The sequence below is a fragment of the Opisthocomus hoazin genome, chromosome 3 (genome assembly GCF_030867145.1).
Source record: "Opisthocomus hoazin isolate bOpiHoa1 chromosome 3, bOpiHoa1.hap1, whole genome shotgun sequence".
In the NCBI taxonomy this organism is placed as follows: Eukaryota; Metazoa; Chordata; class Aves; order Opisthocomiformes; family Opisthocomidae; genus Opisthocomus; species Opisthocomus hoazin.
In genome coordinates, this window is record NC_134416.1 from 3,244,496 (window position 1) to 3,259,113 (window position 14,618).

Here is a 14,618-nt window from a genome sequence, read left to right on the forward strand (position 1 = left end):
ATATAGAAAAGAGTTGAGGCATGGTGGTGTTGGGTTGACGGTTGGACTTGATGAGCTTAGAGGTCTTTTCCAACCTATGATTCTAGGATTCTATGAAGGAGGTTCGTTTTTGACATGAGCTCCAGATGAGCCAATGTTTGATCCTGTTCACTGTGATATGATTGAGGCTCTGCCTGTTCTTCAGAGATGGGAGATACTTTGTGTTGTGGTTTAACCCGGCAGTGGCAACTAAGCAATAGACACCCACTCTCTCACCCCTCGCCTTCCCCCCGCAGCGCATGGAGAGGACAATGAACAAAAAGTGAAACTTGTGGGTTGAGATAAAGACAGTTTAATAAGACAACAAAGGAAATCTACTACTACTACTACTACAACTACTACCACCACCACCAATAATGAATATGCAAAACAAACTATACACCACACTATTTTCTCACCACCCAATGAGCAGTTATCAGCCATTCCCTGAGCAGTGATCGTAGAACCCACTGGTTTCCCAGAGGTCATGAATTTTGCCAAATGATTTTCATAGAACTTGCCAAACTCACAGGAAAAAAATAAACAAAAAACCAAACTCACAAAGGAGTTCAGACTCCCGGACAAGAGAGGACTTGAACTCACAGAAAAAAGCAGAATAATAAAAAAGAATTCCTGTGCCCCAGCTAATTCCCATTCACAAACTGAACACGACATCTACAGTATGGAATATCTATCTCCATTGGCCAGTTTGGGCTAGCTGTCTGGCTATGCTCCCTCCCAGCTCCTGCACACCTGCTCATTAGCTGAATATGGGAGACTGGAAAAAGTCCTTGATTTCTTAGCAACAATTAAAAACATCAGTGTTAGCAACATTCTTGTTGTACTAAATCCAAAACACAGCAGATACTGGGAGGAAGATTAACTCTATCCCAGTCAAAACCAGGACACTCTCCAATCACTGTTTTGGATACTGTTCCCTGTGACTCACCAGCAAAGTGACCGTTGCTTTCAGCTATAGAAGGTCAGTCCTGTTCTGTCCAAGGCTCAGTTCTCACCCAACAGGCCCCTGAAATTGATAGCAAAATTCTCACTGATTGTAGGAAAGAACACATTAGGGTATTAATTTCTTGCTCTTCCTCTCCAGAAGGGACCATTTACTCCTCTCTCTTTGGAACAGTTGAGAAATTTTTCACCACTGCACTGATGGAAGAAATGACTTTGCTTAATAGAAGCAGATGGAAAAAATATGAGGTCATTTGGTCACAAATGAAAAACTTGCCTACTCTAGTAGTTTAATGCCGAGTTTGCCTGGCCCCTTCTATGATTAGATTATTACTTATTCACTTATTCGTCTATTTAATCATACGAAGGGAGGGTGCCCTACATGACCCTTCTGAGTACTTGCTGATTCCTTTGTTCTTTTATTCTGCTTTTAACTGAGATTATTTCCATACAGGTTCTTTTCATAATGAGCCTTGAATTATTTTACGTTATCATCCATAAGGTGCTCTATGGTTTGCTGGTGTGTCCCTATCGATCTGAGCTATTCCTGCAGGACACATTACTCTTAAGTGACTCACAAGAATCAGCCATTTGCAGAGTCCTGGATTTTAAGGCTAGTTGGACCCTTCTCTTTCTTACCTCCTGAATGGTGATGGCCTTAGATACTACACTATTCCTGAACTTTTGGCTGCTACAATGTGTCTTTTAGAACTAATATAAATTAAATCAAGAGGTGCAAAGCTAAGTCCCAGGACACCTGCTTTCTCCTCATAGTTCTGACAGTTTTTTGCATGGAGCCTAATATAAAATCTCTCTTTTTTTTTAAATCTACCTCAGCTTCTTTATCCATAAATTGGGGATTTCTTTGTTGAAGTGTGGATAAAAATTATCTAAATATGAAGCTAGTTGTACAAGAGAGAAGTATCACGGCAACATGAAAGCCTGCATAGGACACACTGTTTATTGATTCCTTGTTAAGTTGTGCTATTACTTGTTTGAAAATTGGCACCACTTTTCCTGGTTGCAGCTGCCTAGTTTAACTAGGAGTCATTATGTACAGTGAGACTTCCTCTGCACAACACACCTGCGCAACACATCCAAGACATATCAATATTATCATTGTCTTACTTGAAACAATACATAGGAAACACGGTGACTTGGTTTTGGCTGTATTGCTTAGTCAGTAGCAGAGGCAGAAGGAAAATCATGGGGCCCTGAAGAGCAGTTTTATGGCTGAACCTTTAGACCACTTCCCTATATTATGTTTTATTTGTAGTACTTCTAAGCTTTCTTAGTGATGGGACTGCATTGGATAACTTCTTGGGTTCTTTCTCACCCTCACATACCATGTATCGAGATGGACACTGAACTACACTTATAAAATCAGAGGATGCTTTCAAAACAGCAAACTAATGCTAGAGACAAATATTAAATTTGCAATAGCACTGATGCATCGCTTGCTAAAAGAAGATGCAGCAATCGAAACTCTGTCTTGATTTCAACTAACTAACCAGCCATAAACACTCAGTTTATCCAAGCACAATAAAGGACAAAGCTTAGGAAAGTGACTCAGACCCTGAGCAAAGGAAAATATAAAAAGTTGCATGTTCAACTTTGGTCCAGAAGACAGCGGTTGGACTGATACTCTGTTATATGACCAGCAGCTGAAAGCTGTGCCCTAAGAGAAGAGCTTGTGAAGAAAACATGCTCAGAGAAATTCCAGGAAAGCAATGTGGCACTTGAAATGCAGTTATCCTGCCTCATCTCCCAGGCCAAAGGTTACTACCATTAAGATTTCATCCAACACAGGAGCTGTGATCAGCAGCGATCTGCATGGCCTTAGAAAGGAAAATACTGGCTGTAGGAGGAAAGAGTTGGAAAATGTGCCAAGCACCTACTTGGCATTCATGGCACTAAACTGCAGCAGGACCAGCCCTGGGAAATGTTCATACTGGAGTACTTTCTCACAATTCTCTTGGGTTTATGGTATTACATGAGCCATGCGAGTCCCAGAACACCAAAATATTCTGTTCTAAGAACACCAGAGACATGAAGTAGTGTTAGCATCCTGTGTTGGCACATGGTGAGTCAATACATTAAATGTAGCCATATTTTCAGTTTCTCCATTCACAGTGATCCCAATAACCTACTACAAGAAGATTCCTGAGCCCAATGTCCAGATTTATTTGGAAGAGGAATTTCAGGCTTTTCTTGGTTGTCTAAGTTCATTGAATCCGGCTGGACCAAGCTCTGCCAGCAGATATTTACTTGCTCAAGTCCTTCCAAGTATGGTATACAGATTAAAGCTTAGACTAAATTTTAGCTAACAGCCAGAAAGTTTATCTCTGTTCTTCACCTCACAGCCAATGATACAACACAATGGTACGTACACTAATATCTTGGAAAACTGCTGATATAGGGAACCTGATTATATAGAAAACTGGGCAGGTATGAGAGCTACAGAGCTTTTTCAGCCCTCACTTCCCAATATCCAGGTCTGACACTAATGGACATAGACAGTAGGCACCCTATTTCCTAACTTTGTTTCTTTTCAAGATAGGTACCTCTGTTAAAACATTTCTGTAGGCTCCTCATATAGTCAGTAGTAATCTAGAAAATGTAGTCAATGAAAAGTAGTACATATTCATCAGATGAAAGGTGGGTACTTCACCATTGGCTCTCTAGATGGGACACAGCAGCGACTACCCTGGCAAAGCCATGTGAATCCTGGACATATGAGATATACAAGAACTCCAGAAAGAAATTGTACTGAAATTTCAACGAGGATTTTACTGGAAAACCACCTTTGTATACTCACTGGGTATTTGACCTATGCAGAAGTTGACTGATCAGCATCTTAGAGAGAGGTGTTCATGCCGGACATGAGCCGGCAATGTGTGCTGGCAGCCCCGAGGGCCAACCGTGTCCTGGGCTGCATCAAGAGAAGCATGGCCAGCAGGTCAGGAGAGGTCATTCTACCCCTCTACTCTGCTCTGGTGAGACCTCCCCTGGAGTACTGCGTTCAGCTCTGGAGCCCTCAGCACAAGAAGGACATGGAACTGTTGGAGCGGATCCAAAGGAGGGCTACCAAAATGATCCGAGGGCTGGAGCACCTCTCCTATGAGGACAGGCTGAGAGAGTTGGGCTTGTTCAGCCTGGAGAAGAGAAGGCTGCGGGGAGACCTGATTGCAGCCTTTCAGTACTTAAAGGGAGCCTATAGGAAAGATGGGGACAATCTTTTTAGTAGAGACAACAGTGACAGGACGAGGGGTAATGGTTTTAAACTAAAACAGGGTAGGTTTAGGCTAGATATAAGGAAGAAATTCTTTACAATGAGGGTTGTGAAACACTGGAACAGGTTGCCCAGAGAGGTAGTGGAGGCCCCATCCCTGGAAACATTCAAGACCAGGTTGGACTGGACTCTGAGCAACCTGATCTAGTTAGTGGTGTCCCTGCTCACTGAGGGGGGGTTGGACTAGATGACCTCTAGGGGTCCCTTCCGACCCAAAACTTTCTATGATTCTATAAGAGTTTGTTCTGCAGTGACCAAAATCTCAAAGAAACAAACCAGTGAGGAGGTGGAGGAGCTGACTTAGAATGCGGTGATGGTCTTCAAATATAACCAAAAGTAGCAGGAACAACCACCCACGGATAGGTGCCTGGTAGGTGGAAAAAATCCCTATGACTGACATCCTTCATAGCAGTGAGGTCCACTTCTTTATGGGCCAGACCCACTGCATGCTGGGAGATGTGATCGTGAGCACCATGTTTCTTCAGATCGGCTGAATTTTAGTTCCTTCAGCAGGGTGGGGAATGAACATGCCTTTTTGCATTATGTTCATTCATAACACAGAATCAGAAACACCATTACAAATAATACTCACGTCATGTTATGTTGCTATTAAAGCCTGTGGGTTTTGGATAGACTGGGAGCCAAACAGTGGTTAGACAAAAGCTGATCAGAAGTCTGAGCAGTGATTAAAGAGCAAGTTTATAGAAGAAATTGGCAGATGATGAAAGGAAATCGTCAGGTGAAGCAGTCATGAAAGGGAAACAAAAACAAATTCAGGGAACAGCAATTTCTTTCTGAAGGCAGAAGAATCAACATGTCTAAAAGGAAAGTGAAGGGAGTGTAGAAAAGAGAGAGAGGAGACAAGATTTTGTATTTGGATTCTGAGGAGAGAAAAACAAGTTGCAGACCAGACAGTCCAATGAGATACTTTATTACTTCAGCTTTCTGGCAATTTATTGCTGTCTACTTTTCTTCTTATTTTACAAAAGTAGTGAGTCCATCTCCACTGTAAAGTGTCCATTATAGAGAGTCAAAAATAACTTTCCATGACCAAAATTATCTGAATTTCAGCAGGAGCAGTGAGTCAAATAGTGAAATATTTCTCATCTGCTGCTTCAAAAACCAACCATATGATTATGTTAATTTGGACTTAACAGCATTAGAGCATTCAGTGGTTGGGATGCTAGTAGAAAATGGGGTTGGAAACCCAGCCTTTCCAAAGACTATAGCCTAGTGTTATGCCCCTTACCAAAATGGGTGAACAGGTTATGTTATCGCAGTGTACACCCTGCCAACACAAGAAGGTGGGAACAGCTTTCTGATATTACCCTTAAACACTGATATCATCCCAGCTCATCTGTTGAGCCTCTTCCCTTTGTCTTCAAACACAGGAAAAGAAGAAAAAAGTAAAAATTAGGACATCACATACCCATTGGGGTTCTATATCTCAGCATTCTGGGCGATATCAAACATCTCATCTCAGGATTCAGTTGCTGGAAAGTAGGAGGTGCAAGAAGAAGAGCCGCTATCTACAGGAATGTATTGATGATGTAGCTTAGAAAATGATGAGGAATTGCTCGGAGGAGAATTAACTCTTACTGTCACACTTCTGGCTGTAGTCACATTAATCTTGTCTGATCTCCACTGCGCAGGACTATTCACATGACAGGTTAAGCCCTATGAGACGGAGTCAAGACGATCAAGCAGGACCCACCTTTCTCTCTTTGATCGAATTCATTGGCTGCTATTCCTCAGAGGAAGAGCGAATACCTCTCATCTGTCAATTTTATCTCTGAATGAGCTCTTGCAAGTCAAAAATGAGTTTTCGCCACCTCTCGATGACAGAAGGCAAAACTATTTCTTCCATGTTCCAGATGGGGTCTTCAGGCACAGAGACATGGAATGAGTTTTTCAGGGTCACACAGGGATCCTGGAAGTGAGTTGCAGTTTTTTACTAGCCAACCATTTTCCTAGAGGACCCTTCCAACCCTTCTTTGTAGGATGTGTCTCTCTTTACAAACTCAAAGAGTGAAACAGTCTGAATGGAAATGGCTGGGAACACAGACACATAGATCCAGGCTCTTTTTGCACTGAAAATGCTCAGTTAACTGTCGTCTGTGGATACCTAACTAATTACTGCAACAGCCATAGAAATTGAATATATTATCTTGACATAAGAAAAAAAAATTAAAAAGCCAACAGCTGCCGCTTCATGAGGGAAAACATATACTAATTCTGGAACACATTTTTTAGACTCCTGTAGAGCTCTCTTTTACAGCAACTGTACTAGGCATGAAAAGAAGAAATTTTTCCTGCCCTGGGTAGAAGGGCATATCATCCCTCCAGCTTCACTGTTACGTCATTTGATGCCTATTGCCTGGATTCATAGGCATCTCAATCGAAAATACTTTTTGGAGCAGAACTCGGCTGCAGCTGCTTTCCTTTCTGGGGATCCCCTACAGTGCTCTATAAAGCAGCAGATTAAATACTGATGGATCAGTGCTGGGAAATAGCAATTGTAGCTGCGGTGATTGTTCACACTTATGCCTGGACATTAGATCTTGGTCTCTGAGTGAGAGAACATTAGTTTAGACACTCAGGTCATGCTTTGGTATACCAGGACTTATATTTAGAAGGTATATATACATCAGCAAACACCTTCACAGTGCTAAAGGCACATTAATTGTACTTTCTGTGACAGTCTATTGTTTTGGTGGAAATACATACACTGGTGATACATCCCAGCCTTGAAAATCCAGGTATTCATTGGATTTATTAATGGCAGAATGGTTTCTCTTTAAACATAACCTTTTTAGGAGGTTCAATATAAAATAAGGGCTTTGTATCAGCACTGTTTCTCTTGGTTTCCCTGCAGATACCTACCAAACTCTTACTTGTTTGTAGAGACAGTGCCGGATGAGAAGGTTTTAGAGAAAAAAAGCCGACTTGTCTTTCAACCCTTGCTCCCCATCTAAAGCCACTGGGGATAGGAGATTCTCAAGTATGGGCAGCATTGGTTAATCAGTAATTTTTGTGAAGCACGAAAAGCCCAGCTGGCAGTAACTTGCACATGGGCAGACTGTTTGCTGTGTGTACCCATGCCCTCCCACCCCAGGAACTGAGTCCAATATTGTGTGACCCATAGGCTGATGGGAACCCACACATCTCTCTCGTTATGCCAAAGCTGAAGTCAGCAAGAGCCTTTTGCATTGTGGGATGCTGCCTAGCATGAGTTATGCTGCTGACTCTTCTCCGAGGTTCTGTGCTGATGTATCCCATGGTCTGCCTTGCAGAGAGGCCAGGATGGTTATGGCTAGGATTGCTCTGCCAGCTGGGTCTGGGAAAGGAGGTGAGCAGACTTCTGTGCTCTGCTCTGCTGCATCTAGCCTTGACCAGGCACATCTAATTCTTCACTCGTTACTTGCAATGTGGCTGGTACCTGGCTACTAACTACCAGCACCTTTAGCCTGAAGTAGCACAAAGTAGTCTTCCAGTGGTCAACGCATCGTGGATTAACAGGAATTTCCAGCCATACTCATCCCTGGTCTAGCAAGTCCTTCCTACTGCCAGCTCTGTGTGCAATCAGAGTGTGGAACAGTGTTCCAAAGGGCACTACAGTAATGATACTTAGACAAAATTGCCTGACAGAGGTCACTCCTGTTTTCTTGCAACTAGCATCACAGAGTGATTCTTAAAACAGTGTGGGATCCTGGGCTTGGGCCTTAAACTCACTGGGAACAGAAATGTGCTAAGAAAACACAGCCCCATGTGTTTTCCCTCAAGCTGAGAGGTGACATAAGATGTTCTCTGTCTCTCCCAAACCACCATCATCCTTGCATGGGAAGGCCAGCAATTCCTCCCCCCTGCCACCCCAGAAACAAGCAGTTTGAGACCAATTAGCTGTCAAGGAGAGGAATATGATAGCTTATGTGTATCTTAGATCAGATCTAATGCTAAACACAGGCTTTCTAATGCCCTGTAAATGACAGCCTTTTCTGCTTTCAGGTAGGTAGGGGTAACAGAGCAAAGGCTGCTTGCAGTCTGTGTTACTTCAGTCTGACTAACGCTGCTAGAGCTGGGTCTGCTGAAAAAATGTAAGTCAACAGGTGTCCAATATCTTCAAACACCTCTCCCTGTTTCCCTAGAGGAAACCTTGATCTGGGGCCCTTAGGGATGATGTGAAATGCCAGCAGAGGCATCCCAGAGGGATGTGCATCCAGAGGCTCATAAGTGAAAGAAGAAGAGAAAAGTTGTGATGCTGGGTGGAAACATAATTCTCAGGGGTGTAGCAGCCTTGACTAAACAGCTTTTCACTCTGCCTCTGTTCACTCAGCTGAGCACACCCTCCTGCACCCTCCCAAAATCCAGGAGCTCCTCCTGGTCATCCTGCTTCAGTACTGTCAGTCTGCTCCTCCCTGGTGCAGCTGGCAAGAGATGTCAGGTTTTAAAATGCATCCTCAGGATAATATCACGATTGCTATTTCACTTCTAAATTATGTATCACCCGCCCCAGCACACACTCCCAGAAGATGTCTGTCTTGGAGCTGTACAAGGGTACTGTCAGCTCCACGCTTGTTGTCAGCCTAGAGGAGTTTAAGAGGAGATGGTTCCACCTCTTTTGGTGCTTCCAGTCATTTAAATAATGAAGTCAGCAAGGTCAGCAAATTGAAAGCCATCACTTTGACGGCTTTTAAGCAAAGGAGAAGTACGGACCACGATTGGTAACCGCTGAGATGTGGGGAGGTGACCTCAAGGTGATGTGGACAGGGGAGGATCGGCAGGGGTGGGGAGGGAGAATTTTTTAAACAAAGCAGTCTTACTGGTTGTATCTCAAGTCATGTCCATCTGGCCTTTGAGGTAGAAAAAGGTTTCATTTTGCACAAATAGCTTTACCGAGTCTCTGCTGGGCTGCGGTCTAGCTCTGCCAGGGTTATATTGGCTTTTCTGCAGCACAATCAATACAATTCTTTCCAGATTAATTTATAAGTTTTAGTCAGGTGGGAAAGTGGGCAGGTCCAAAAAGAAGTTGAGCAGTGAAATAGGAAAGTCACACTCCTTTTATGCTAGCTCACTGATGTCCATTTTTCATCTGGATTATGACCTGAGGTCCCCTTGCACAGCAAGACTGCACTGGTTCAAAGCATGGCATGACTTACCACATGCCTCACCAGAAAAAGTCTTCCCTTCTTGCGGTGCATTCACAGTGCTGGCATGAACCATGCCCCATAAGAGGTATAGACAGGGCTGAAGCTGAACTTACCTCCAGGGAGGGGTGCAGAACTGGAGAAGGCAATTTAGCAAAGCTCCTTTAATGTGCATGATGAGTGCACGACCTGAGGGGACAGACTGAAGCAAGTGACCTTTCCGACATCAGACCTCCTTCACCACAGCGTGAATTATTCTGTGATCCTTGCAAAAAGACCCTGGGATCTGTCATTATAGATTCAAAATGGCTGTTAAAGCCATCTGCTCCTGCCCTGACTTGGTTTGCTTTCTGATGCCAAATAGGTATCATGATAATTTCTTAAAGATGGGGAACACCGCCTTTACAGATACAAACCTGCACAAAAAATGCTTCTCAACATCTAACCCACATTCATTTGCTCCTTGGACTCATCTCTGAGGTGATTTTTCCAAAACACTGACCCAGTGACCCCATTCCCTCCCCCACCCCTTCAGTCCTGCCCCCAGTAGGCCTCCAATTAAATCCAAAATTGCCTCTGTACAAAAGCAGCTCTGTCAGCTCCATTCAGAGAAGAACAAGTGGCCTGAATAGCTTTGGGCACATTAGAAACCGAGAAACAGTGTGGTCTTGTGTTAAAGTTGAATGGTGGTGAGGGGGGCGGTTGGAGGTTGAGGGGGAGAGTTGAATCAGTTAAAGTTATTACTGAGTCATTCAGGAGGCTGGGGAGGGAGGAGGAGTCTTCCCAAACAAAGCCCTGCAATAGACACATAAGACATTTCACCCTTTAAGGAGGTCTTGGGCAGAAGAGGAAAGTACCAGGTACAAAGCGGCGATTTGTAGAAGTCAGAGCTATTGTGATGCTCTGGCCTCTTGTTCCTCCTTCACGATGGTTGATCTTGGACCTAGCTCTTCTTTGCTCCTCTATTCAATTCAGAGAGTCCAAAGGTCTAATTCACTTCTTGTACAGGGGATACAGCTGAGCATGTTTACATATAATATGTAGACAAGGGATTTGATTGCTTTGTATGTCCTGGAGTCATCTAGATGGTGAACCCAGATAAAAGCTGTCAGGATCATTACAGAAAGGCCTGTATCATTTGTATAACAGTTAATACTAATCTGACAGCCTTCTAAGAAAAGTACTTTGGGTGCAACCCAAACCCTGAAAACTGTCACTCATCAATTCAGCAGGAAGACCACAGCCATCTATGTGTCAGTGCTATCCATCAGAAACTAACCCACAGCGAGAGGAACAGAGAAGACAACGATTTCAAAGGCCAGGAGAGAAAGTCTCCAGCATGGAAATGAGGCAGCAATCCAAAACCCGCAGAGACTTTCTACAGACGTTTCTCTGCTGCTGCAGGTGTTATGCATCTTTCCTAGAGCAAGCTGTGATTCAGGGGCAGGAAAATAGGCTCTGTCATGTTGTCACAACAACTGGTATCCTGGTAGCATTACATCCACCCCAGGGTACCTCCATCTCCTATCAGGAAGAAGATCTCAAGATATTTTTGGAGAAACCTTTAGTGAAGGGTACCGTGTTGATTTTCTACACATAAGACTAAGGCATGCATATGAACCAGAGAAGACCAAGAGGACAAGATTTGTAGAAACAGCTTGTTATGTCTCCTCATTCCAGGCCAGGAAAGGCTGCCCAAGTGTTCATTTTCAAGTGTTTTGCCTGTCTGCACTGAAATGTGAGTCCCACGGTAGAAGTTAGTTAGTAGTCAACTTCAAGTAATGATCCGATACAATTTGTATTTTTCCCTACTGAGAGACTAGGATTTCAGCATGTTTATTAGTTATTTTCACTTATTCAATTATTTGTTCGTTAGCGAATGTAATTTTTTCAATGCCCCATTCATTACAAAAGCTGTTTGGGATACCATGCTGGTTAGTGGTATCGGTCAGAGCAGTCACAGATTGCTGTGTCTGCTCATTGCTGGGCAGTGTAAAACAGTTCTGCTAGCAGAAACACTCCTGTGTGAGGGCAAAAATCAGTACACATTAATTCTCTTCCCTTCCAGAATCTGTTTTTTTCTGGCAGTGAAATAATCACTGTGTTTATTACTATTTATTTGTACTGCAGCATTTTCCTGAAGCCTGGGTCACTCAACAGAATCTGTAAGTCTCCCATGCACTGTGGATGTCTAGCACACAAGAGGTTAACAACACAGCCTAAAACTCCAGGATAAACAGATAACTGATGGTGTTTTTTTTTTAAAAAAATATGAGTAAATACTCATACAAGACCTTAGATTTTTTAGGTTTTGATGAGATTACTGCTTCTCCTTTGAAAACAAAGTCACAGTTTTGCAGAGCTCATCACTAGGAAATACACGGATTATAACATACTTACTTTTCCCTCTAATTACCCAAGTTAATAATAACCCCACTAAATTTCAGTGGAAGGTACATCAGATGCATCCACGCACACAGCGCATAGCAAGGAACTAGCTAAGCCCTTAGAGTCAGTCTGTATCTGCTCGCGTAAGCCATGCTAGCATGTCCAAGATGCCTCCAAAGTGTGAGCTGACCTGTACAGGACTGAACAGTGTGTCCTTACTACTCTGTGCTGAAACAGTACTTTCTACTCCAATGCAGAAACACTCCTAGGTTCTGAAATTGTCAGTTTTAACTCCTAAAAATTCCCTCTTGCTCCTCAGCATAACCTCAGGGCCCCTATCCTGCTTGACCTTTTCTTCCTCATAATGGCATTCGCTCTGCCCCTCAGATTCATCTCTACAGCTCTGAGTTGGTGCCTCCTCTCTGGCAACAACAAAACATGCTACTACAACCTGCTGAGTCATAGTTTGGCGCAGCTGAAGACAATGTCATCTCCTAGCAACGGTGAGACGATGCTAATGGGATTCTTGCACATGGAGAGCTGCAATGGCAAACATGTGCAAAGGCTGCCGGGGCATGTTTCGCTTCTGGATCTCACGCTATACCTTGCTCACCAGTGGCGGAGGTCAGGCCAAGAAGAGGTTTTTAAGCAGAGCTTCTCTTGGTCCGTCCTGTGACCAGGCTTGGCATGAATGACAACACCAGGACAGCAGATAAATCCTACCTAAATGCACTGCAATGAGAAACCAGCAACAGGGCTCAAGCTGAGCTCTGTCTCAAAGGGAAGTAGCTTTATGCCCATCTTACAACAGGCAATTAGTCATAGACTGTTAATGACTTGGCTGGCCTTTGTGGGAACTACTCCCAGGTGGAATCAGAATCACTGGAGCCTGACTCATAGATGCTGTCCTGACAGAAATATTTTGTATCTCAAGGCCTGAAAAGGCCCATTACCTCGAAGCTGAGTTTGCACTCACTGCAGCTTTTGAAGCGCATGCTTACTGCTATTGTGGGATCTTGCAGGTGCTGAAGTAGCTGTGAAAGAAGTGTTGCCTCCTGGTTAGGCTACCAAAATGGAATGAGAAAGCTCTGAACATTTTCTGACCTACAAAAACTGTAGTCACATTGTTCATTGCTTGTATTTGGCAAAACAGAGGCAAAATAGGGTTTATGTCTCACTAGCGCAATGATTTCAGTGAGAGCTTGGTGTTCTAAATAAGTCATGGAGATGTCCCTATGTATTTGTAATGTACCTGATGAAATGGGGTACAGTTTTAGCCACAGGTTTTAAGCCCTTTAATGATACTTTTTAAAGTCCTTCCTTTCACAGCCCTGTCCTCCACCCTCTTTAAGGAGAAAAAGGACAGGATTATAGCAGTCATTGCAGTTAATAGGATGGATGTAGGGCAGAGGAGTAGATACTTCCAGTGATGCAAAAGCTGATTAAACAGTGATGTTTTTTAGCAGATCATTCAAGTCGTAATTAAAGACACAAGTCACCTTTTTTTAAACCCATCCTGGGGCAGTTGCTTTAACATTTTCCCAGCTTCACCTCTATTCCTGCTCAGCTCCACCTCCATGTCCCTCTGGGCTGTTCCTCCCCTCCTATGAGCTTCATGTTAGTTTCCAGCACCATATTCAAGATTTGGAGAATGATAAAGAATGGCTTTAATGTAACAGGATGGAATAAATTAAAAGATTGCTTTATTTTTTTCCCTTTCATCTCTATCTCTAGCCTTATTTCATGGTTCTTTTAGAGTCGTGTATGAGGCACAGAGGAAGCATGCAAAGTGTGTAGGCTTTGTCAAGATAAGTGAAATGCATTATGCCTCTACAAGGTACCAGCTGACTGTATCACTATCAGCAATGGTAATAAAAAATGCAGTTCTCTCACCTTAAGGGGATTTGAGTCACTGACATTTTAATTAACAAGGTTCCCGCCTCCCAGCTTCAAGTCTGCATTCTGCACAATGTTCTCCTTGCTGTAATGGATGGGGATCAGATGTTCTTAGGCTTTCATGACAGCAGTGCCGTGTGGAGATGATACGTCCTGTTGTGTATTGCACTGGGGACCGATCTTAAAGCAAAATGAGCAGGAGGAGGCACACCTAGCAGATGATCATAGAATCATAGCATCATAGGTTGGAAAAGACCTCTAAGATAATCAAGGCCATACCATCACCCTAACACCGCCATGCCTACTAAATCATATCCAGAAGTGCCACATCTACTTTTTTTTTAACACCTCCAGGGATGGTGAGCCAACCAATTCACTGGGCAGCCTATTCCTATTATGGTCTTTGCATTTTCAGGGGCAAAAAACCCAGAGCAAGCAATCGGCAGAAAGCAGGTTGCTGGCAGCCAGTCCAAGCCAATCATAAAGAATGGCCACAAAAACCTTGCAGAGTTTATCAAAATATACAAACCTAGGAATAGGTGAGTTGACAGGCTGCTTTAAAGAGGGAAAACTAAGGACAGAGTCTGGCAGAAAGGTCTACTAGTGATCATCTAAACCATTGAATCTCTTCTTCAGTTAGTGCAGATGATTATGCAATACATATATAGAAAGCCCCCTGAAGTCCTTTCTTCCCAGTCCCACAGACCATGAAACAGGCTGATCAACACGTCCTGGCTATCACAAAGGTGAGGCAGGTACTACCTCCCCTTTTTCTTTCCTGACATTCATTTGTACAGGTAAAAATTGGCACCAAAAATGAATGAAACTCACTTTTTTGCTGCCCAAGACAAGGAATAGTGGCTCTATGGTGCAAGGAGGAACTGGAGATGGCTGGAAGGAGCCCAGGGAGAGAAGGG

General features: G+C 43.4%; 1 protein-coding gene across 14 annotated transcripts in view; it reads right to left on the reverse strand.

Annotated features, from left to right (window-relative positions):
• The window catches only part of ADGRB1 (adhesion G protein-coupled receptor B1), a 289,625-nt gene that overhangs the window by 237,852 nt on the left and 37,155 nt on the right, over positions 1 to 14,618 (reverse strand). The window contains exon 2 of one of the 14 annotated variants that reach the window (XM_075415455.1): positions 968 to 1,045. The exons of the other annotated variants lie outside the window; for them this stretch is intronic. The gene's annotated coding sequence lies outside the window, so the exon portion shown is untranslated. The remainder of the gene's footprint in view (positions 1 to 967; positions 1,046 to 14,618) is intronic. 14 annotated transcript variants of the gene reach the window in all.